Raw genomic sequence first — 8,616 nt, 5'->3', positions numbered from 1 at the left:
ATATATATATATATATATATATATATATATATATTTATTCATTCACTAACAAACACATTGTGTTTTGATGTTCCTCATTGTTTAAATGCTTATCAAAATAAAAACACATGGATGTATTAAGAGACCCAAGGAAATGTAATCATTATATCCTGCTACTAGGTACCGCTAGCCACATAGCTGATAGCCAATGCCAGTTTGGGAAGTGGGATGTTAATAACATTACATCCACGCTAAAGGCTTTACACCATACAGCCCTTGGTTGCATTATAAGCTAATACAAATTATGAATTACAGTCATATCTATTATTACAGCCACAGGAACACAGAATTGTCACATTAGCCTGCAGTGCAGGACGGATCAGCCTGGCGCAGTCCTGTGATTCTCCTCACTTTTAAAACATTGATTTAAATAAGGACAATTTAAATGTTTGGGCTGGTAAGGTGAAAAAACTGATATTATTATTGATATCTTTCAACATTGAAAGTATATGGGAAAAGTAATTCAGGGCTAGAGGGTTGCAATTCCAGCGTTTGCCGCTAAGCATCGACGTCTGCCACTGTTCCTGGGGGCTTGCATTTGATATACTGTCAAGTAAAATTGCTGGCCAATAAACGTCCAACCACTCACATCACACAGAGGAAGTCAGGGTTTCTGCGGACCACATAAGTGTCCCAAAGTAACAATTTGGAGAGTGTCTGGACATCGTCACACACACACAGGACAGGTGTCTGCCGGTTGTCTTTGGCCCACACGTGCATACATGTGTGTACACATGGACACAAAGGTGTCACAGCCACACAGTATGCATGTTACACACGCAGCACAAGCTGCAGCCCACACATTATCAAGTGTGCGATGACAGAGAGAGTGAGGCGCATTTGTAGGGAAGCATGAAGTTAGCAATAACGTTACAACTGTGAATGTAGCAGTGCAGTGTATAAGTTTATTCCAAATGTCTTGCTCAGTTCCTGTTGGTTAAAGTGATGGGGGTTTATACATGGAGTTAGAAACAATTTCAGCACAGGCTCAAAAACTTAAGGTGGATGAGCTATTCTCATTTTACTGACAAGCAACTCCTCTAAGTTTTGCTTTAGTGATCTCTACCTCTTTGATTCTACAAGTGTGCTCTTGAGTCTTGACATGAAACACCAATGCTACCACATTGTATAAATTACATACTGTATACATTTCCAAGTAGAGAGGTTGACAAAAACATGGGGATTCTGAGCAAACTGGATTACATTAAGAGTGTCTTAATAAACGTTTACCACCGATTTAACCACTAGTTTAGTTTAGTGCAGCTACTACTAAACTGGCCTCACTATGTGTATAGTGTATACTACATTGTAAAACATAGTTGGGTATGCATGTACTTTAACACTCCTTTGTATGTGAATGGTTTTAATACCGTTACATTTATCTGCAGTAGCATGACAGGAAACCTTTTCCTCAGTGCCTTTAGAAGTTTAGGTGCTTGTTCACAAAGCCCGTCAGCACTTTTCTACCTTTTAAAGATGCCTAGTAGACATGCAGTTAACAGCAGGATCACATCAGAGAAGTGAATAAAAATCAGCACTATCACTGACCAAAACCACATAATCCCAAAGAGGGAAATCCAGACTAAGATTTTAATCCCATTCACATCATGCACTCGCAGATTAAAAAGAGGAAAAAATACACATCAGCGGGATGAAAATCCTTTATTGAAAACAAAGGACACCCCCCCTCAACGCAAAAGGCTAATGACGCCGGTTTTAAACACATGGTCATTATCTTGTGGTGACACTCATCCTATTGAAAAGCTCTGCCTGCCATGAAGGCTTTCGGATAGGCTTGTCAAACACCACTACTATCATCATTTAGACAATACACGTATTTCAGAAATGCCCAGAGATTATGCCATAACTGTCCACCAAGGTCACTGATCAGAATGCCACAAACATTCTGGGCATCAGTACAGTGTGGGTCACATCCAGGTCACAAAAGCAGACTAATATTAAATGGAACAATGTACCTAGTTAGATAACTCAATGCTTTAGGATGTCCATAAAAGTTATTCTCAAACTAAAACCATTACTGATTAAAATGATAATGTGTTCTGTCCAGTGATAGATGCTTCATATTGTAATGGAGAGACATCACAGAGGCAGCACTTAACAGGGCTGTCTCAGGTATGGTAGAACCATCCTGTGAGTAATTACCAGGACAGAAAAAAATCTATCTGTTTTGGGAGCTTTGGGTATGTAAATGTTTAGGTATTTCAGTGGCATTCATTTTTTTTGCAAGATTTCAACCCTTCCAAAAGTGATAAATTACCAAGCCAAAAAAAAAAAAAAAAGAAAAAAAAAGACATACTTATATGAACTTTGGCAAAAGGAAATGTGGCTGATCTATAGGGCAGCACTGTTTTTTTTAACCCTCATGTTGTCCTCGGGTCAAAATGTTTTATAGCAATTGAAAAAACAAATTGAAGTGGTTTTGAAATAGTATTGAGTAAAAGTTGAAATTTTCCAGTCTGATTATCCTTCATACATTTGTTTATTTTGTCAAAATAATTCCTAATTTCTGCTTTTATAATTCAAACATTAGGTATAATTTCTTTAAATGAGGTTTATTGACCATAGATCCCAAAAATAACTGTAAAGTTAATAAGGTAGTGTTACCTAGTTTTGAAAACATCAAAAAAGTGACAAACATTGGGGGAAAAAAACATCAAAGTGTTGAAAAAAGAAACAAACCCATCAAAAAAAGTTAAAAACATTGATAAGAAGCATCAACAAAAGTGTGGAGTTGTAGACAACACAAGGGTTAAATAAAGTTGAATAAATGTCACATTTATGTTTCCAGTTTCGTTTGTTTTGACAAAGATGAGAAAATCACTGCACTTAAAGCTGAGCGAAAGCTATTTCTCTAGATATTTTAGGTACACATATACAGTATATTTAGATTTTTGTATATATTCAATTACATTTAACAAAGTTCTAGTCAGGAATGACAAAAATATGTCCCATTACCCTGAGGTATGGTTACAGATGCTGGAAATAAGACATTAAGTTTAATATCAAAATATGTAAATACTTGTTTATTTTTTCTTTCTTCCTTATGAAATCATAAAAATATGTAACATAGTTGCCATGTTCTCTGGTAAGTTCACAGTCGAGATGTACAAACTCTTTCCCCACCATGTTTTCCTGTATCTGAAGTGCACATATTGGATCCATTTTAACAGGAATCCCAGCGGTTTAAAACACGTTTTAATGCAAACGCATTCAGTACATTTTTACGATGGGGAAATCAAAGAAATCTAGTTCGCAAAGCCTGGACTCATCCGATGCTCGGCATCTGTCTCTCTCAGTCTGAGAAAAAGCGGTGATGAAAAAAGCTTTGAACGCCATCTTGTTCATTGCAGCTGCCTGGGCCCTGAATACAGGAACCCATTCATTCGAGGAGGCGGAGGGAGGGGGCACACTGGCAAAATGAATTCATCTTTGAGAACCAGTACATACAAATAGCTCTTTTAAAAACACCGAAAATGTCTTTTAAACGACTATAAATCGACTATTTTCAGTAATGGATTATTTAGATGCCATATCTTAACACTGCTGGTCAATAACTTCGTGAAAGCGGTGCTGGAGGTGGTGCTCAGCTCGGCTTCCTGCGACAACACGTCTGAGTCGTTGAAAAACCATCTTTCGAAATATTTACAAACTAAATCAAAACCTCCGAACTCCTCTTCTACTTAAACGCCTTATTTTGGCGTGCTTACTAGGATTTGATGCTTCTTATGGGTAAAGGGTGCCCGTTTTCCAGGCTAGAGCTTCAAATACTATGGAACTGCGCGGCCCAGTGGGGCATGGTTACTGTAGCTGCTAACAACTTGCCCTGTAACAGACCCGCTATCGAGATAAACAGATTGTCAGAATCCAATTAGACAATCTCGTTCACATCATTAAAAGAAGAAGTTCAGATAAAGGTTGAACTATGTGTTCCCTAACCAACGCAGGTTAACACTCATGCAACTAAAATGGCTATTACCCCTATCATGCCCACGTCGGCGCTTATTGTCATTATTTTTTCAAATACCACTTACAATAGACGCAAATTTCTATCATGTCTTTGAATAGTGCATTCTAGGGAATCGCCCTAACGAATTAACCATTTCAGCACTATCAGGAGATGACTGAACGGCTGACTCTGCAGACTAAACGTGGGAATGTTAACATATAGCTGTGGCATACAGTAGCCATAATCATGATGGTTTGGTTGCGATTCAACCATTAAAAGCTGTTAGGTGAACTAGTCAGTTTAACCATAGCTTGTCAAACAACTGCGAAATTCGGCATTAGTTAACGTTAAAAACAATTTAAGCAAGGCAAATATTAGCTAACGCTTTAATGCACGAGTTTTACATAAAAGCGGCACGTAATAACAACACCGTTAATATTTACTAAGGATACAGTAAATTGTGCTGGCTTCCATGTTCAGAATATAGCTGCACACCCAGATCAGCCATACCAGGCTGCAAACGTAGGCTGTGGTCATTGCTGGCTAACTTGTGTGGACAGGCTACGGAATAGTGGGGGTGGTGGTGATTCTGTTGGTGAAGTAGCCATTTTTAGACTCCCTTCGTTGTCATTTGCATGATGCTACACATTTTCAACATGGGAGGAAGTAAATCTGAACTCTGTTCACATCTGAGTTACAGAGTTATGCAAGTAAAAGTCGCAAGTACATAGTTTACATAAACGTTAGTCAACAATAAACAGAGTAATAAGCGAGCGATTAACGTTAGCTTACCTAGTAATCACTAACGTTGGCCATAGAATAACGTTAAAGATGTGAAATGTGGGCCGACAGACATATCCAATATGTAAGTCATAATTGGGCTCACTATTAGCTTCATCTACAATGCAACCGGAATTTTTCGGGTAAATGCGCTACTAAACCAATGCTGATACAGTTTAATCCAGACAGTTTATTTCTTAAGAGAAGGAGAAAGATACCCGGACGTTGGAGAGGGGTGCTGGCTAACCTAACGTTACCGAGCTGTCAGCAACTATCCTTCTAGCTAATGTTAATTAACATTGTCACTGGGCATTAACTACCAGTCTGTTGGATATATCCAATATATGTCTAACCAACTAAATGTTGTACTGGTGTATTGACACCTGGGTTAATGCATTGCGTTAAGTTTCTCTAACAGTGACCCCCCACCCACTCTCTTGGCAGCGAATACTAGCTAACAAGGCTAACGGCAGCTAACTCTAACGGAGGAGCCACTCAACCCAGTTTAACCCCTTTGGTTCATCTTTCCTGCGGGTGGCCAGCCAACGGCACAGACACTTAACAATCCATTTCCTGAAGCGCAACTTAAAATATCAACACGTATCCTTACCCGCGTTCAGTCGAGGGTATCCGTTGTTTATGTCACATTGACTGGAAACTGCAAAATCTTGTCTCTCCTCTCTCCGCCCAGGCGCTAAGATTGAGCTAGTTTAGCTACCGAGGAGCGGCACTCCCCGAACCCTGTTTTTGACCCGCCGAGGAGGAGACACACCGGCACAGAGGCGCAGAGACAAGTCTGTGTTCACCCAGAAAGACCTGTCAGAGTCCCGATTGAGCGTTCTTCCGTTTCAACGCAAATTCCAACTCAAAACAAAAATCCCTTATTGTCTTTCCCACCGTCCTCGTCCCTCTTTTTCTTCCTTCACGCCAGGATCTCAGTCGCTTCTTCCTCCGGCCATCAAACAGCAGAGATGGGCGCGGTAACCCTGCACTCAGGTCTGGGAAACCCCACGTTACGGCAGCGTCACAACGCACAGCAAAGGGTCGGCAACCAACAGATCAGGAAATACTGCCATTTTTGTAACACCAGCACACCTAGATACAATTTCCCTACTAAACACTGCATTTTTATTCTACAAATGAGCTCATTTTGGGAGTTTAAATCAGATGTGACCCGATAATCAGCATCTCTCTCATGCCAATAGGTTAGAACAACAGCAGCCCTTGTTCATGCCAGTGGTTCTAAAACTGTGGCCTACACAGGTCTACAGGTTCTTGGAGGTACTTTTACTATAATGCACCACAAACGATTCATTTTGATATTTAGTAATAAGTATACTAGTGTTCTACCAATTGTAACTCCACATACACAGTGTTTACTCTAAAATCCCAAATGAATTGGGCATACCAGACCATTGGATTTTTACAAAAGTACAAAAGTGTCTTTCTGTGAGTCTGTGGCATGAACATGTTTGAGGACTCTTAAAAAAAAGGGACTTTCATGTCAGTAAAACAACCGCTGCTTAAAGCCAACAACACTGTCTCATTTGCAAACCAAAACAGACTGCTCCACGCATTTAACTAGTGAATGTTCTCTCCTGCCAGTGTGCATGGCTACATCCAAAACACATCTTTACATGTAGCCTACATTCAACCTAAATGTTTAAATTAAAAAGTACAATCAGTAAAACATTCACAAACAATTTGATTGAAACAGTTTGATAATCTACGGTATGTCAAATCCACTACACTGATCCATTTGTAAGACCTTAACCATCATTGCCACTGTCCCCAGAAATCTGGTCATAGGCTAGGCCTACAAGCTGGCAATGGATGTTTTTGTTGACAAGTGAAATTAACTTTGCCATACTTTGAAGTGTATAAACTGATGCCTCTGTGCTCTAGTTCAAAGCTAAAAAAATAAAATCTGTGGGGATTTACCTCCTGTGCTGAGAGTCTGTGGGTGGGCCATCACTGCAGCACACAGAGATGACTTGATCATTATCACCAGTAGTCTAGGTAGAGTGCTCAGAGGAGGCATTAATGCTCAGTGGGTTAAGTCGTTACTTGGAGACGTGGAACACTTTGCTATCCCCTGGGACAACAAAGTGTGTATGGGCTTGGTCCGATGGGGTGAGACAAAGGCTTCATCAGCTATAGTTTGCATGAAGAACGCTCCTGAGAGAACGCTGCGCAGCATTTGGGGATGTACTGTTTGTGCCCGATCTTTTCCCCTGTTGTCTCTAGACATTACCATTTTGCAGTTAAAAAATTTATATATGCAATCTAAAAAAGCATGCATCAATTAAAATTGTGTGTCCCTTCCAGTTTTGTAAACCTCAAATCTGTAGGAAGAAACTGGTTTTCTTTCCTGTATTTACAATCCTCAATTATAGAACAATAAATGCCTGTAACTTAAAAAAAACAGTGCTAGATAGACACAGGATGAGTTGAAAACACCGCCCCTGTGTGTGTGCTTGTGTTCTGGGTGTGGGTTTCCGCCGGGACTCATCTGCCCAGGTTAATGCTGGTGAGATTTAGTTGTCCCTGGATACACCCCTGCCTGTCTGCATACATGTGTTGTGAAGTTTCTTTAGCGGAGCTTCAGACCACCCTGGGGAGAAAGCTTATTATCTGCATTCAGCCTTGTGATGAGGAGAGTGGAAAGAGAACACTTAAGCTCTGATTTAGTTGTGTTAAATACAGTAGTCAATCTATGTCAAACAGTAATTATAACGGTCATTATGGAGCAAAAATTAGCAGAGTTCTAACAAGGTTTCTATTTCCTTCTGTGAGAAACATTAATTCATTGTTTTTGTAACTAGCAACACTCACTATAAGATGACAAATGTAGGCCTACCATTATGATTTAATATAGTCACCATATGTACAGGGGCTACTTAACAAGGGCATTGCCTCTAATAAAGTAACTTTTATGAGCATCATTTCACAGCTTCACTCTCCTGAATTATTTTATAAATTCACTCGCAGTACATTAACTCCATGGCTTGTATTCACATACAGACAGACAAACACACACAAACATACACACACACAGAGCAGGGACCGTAAGTAGCCCTATCTCACAGTATTAGCAAGAGATCACAGGAGAAATCAGATTAGAAAAAGAGGGAAAATGGCAACACAAATAATGCCTAATATGATCTCATACATTTCATAAAACGAGTGACATTACATGAGGCTAAGCTTATAATGACCTTGCTTTTTATAGGCAGGTTCGGGTACAGTAATCTGATTTAGCATAATCTCCTACAATCTCTGATAAATGCTTACAGCATGTATCTCTGAGAGAGGTCAGATCATATTGGTCTATTTTGAGGCATTACTGACATCTGCTGTTCATATGCACAGAGCCTGTTTAACAAAGAGTTGGACATCGTTAGGTGTATATCAAGTGAGCTGAGTAATACTGTAAATGTCAAATTCAATTTGAATTATTTGCATTATAATCGTATCGCTGCATATGATCGTATATGGAGCAATTGCATGATTTTAATCAAATTTTTTAATACATGGCATAACAGTGTAGGTTGGTCCTTATTGTTTTGGTGGCAAGACCCCTCTTTATTTTTGATCCTTAGAAGTTCTAAAAGTAGACCAAGGAGTAACTTATGCATTTCACATACATTGACAAAGTATCTACTTTTCCCCTTTTGATCTTTTTACACATTTTGACATTGCATCATGAAGTCAAATGGGATATATATATATATATATATATACACACACACACACACACACACAATATATATTACCCAGTCCATATAAATCAACCCAAGGAAATGAAAGATGTCAAATGTTTCCCCAAA

General features: G+C 39.3%; 1 protein-coding gene across 1 annotated transcript in view; it reads right to left on the bottom strand.

Annotated features, from left to right (window-relative positions):
• Positions 1 to 5,775, bottom strand: part of gnb1a (guanine nucleotide binding protein (G protein), beta polypeptide 1a) — a 37,496-nt gene extending 31,721 nt beyond the window's left edge. Inside the window, exon 1 of the mRNA XM_034876592.1 lies at positions 5,397 to 5,775. The gene's annotated coding sequence lies outside the window, so the exon portion shown is untranslated. The remainder of the gene's footprint in view (positions 1 to 5,396) is intronic.
• Positions 5,776 to 8,616: the final 2,841 nt, after the last annotated feature.

The sequence above is a fragment of the Etheostoma cragini genome, chromosome 7, assembly GCF_013103735.1.
Source record: "Etheostoma cragini isolate CJK2018 chromosome 7, CSU_Ecrag_1.0, whole genome shotgun sequence".
NCBI lineage: Eukaryota > Metazoa > Chordata > Actinopteri > Perciformes > Percidae > Etheostoma > Etheostoma cragini.
This window is presented reverse-complemented; position numbering and strand designations above follow the sequence as displayed.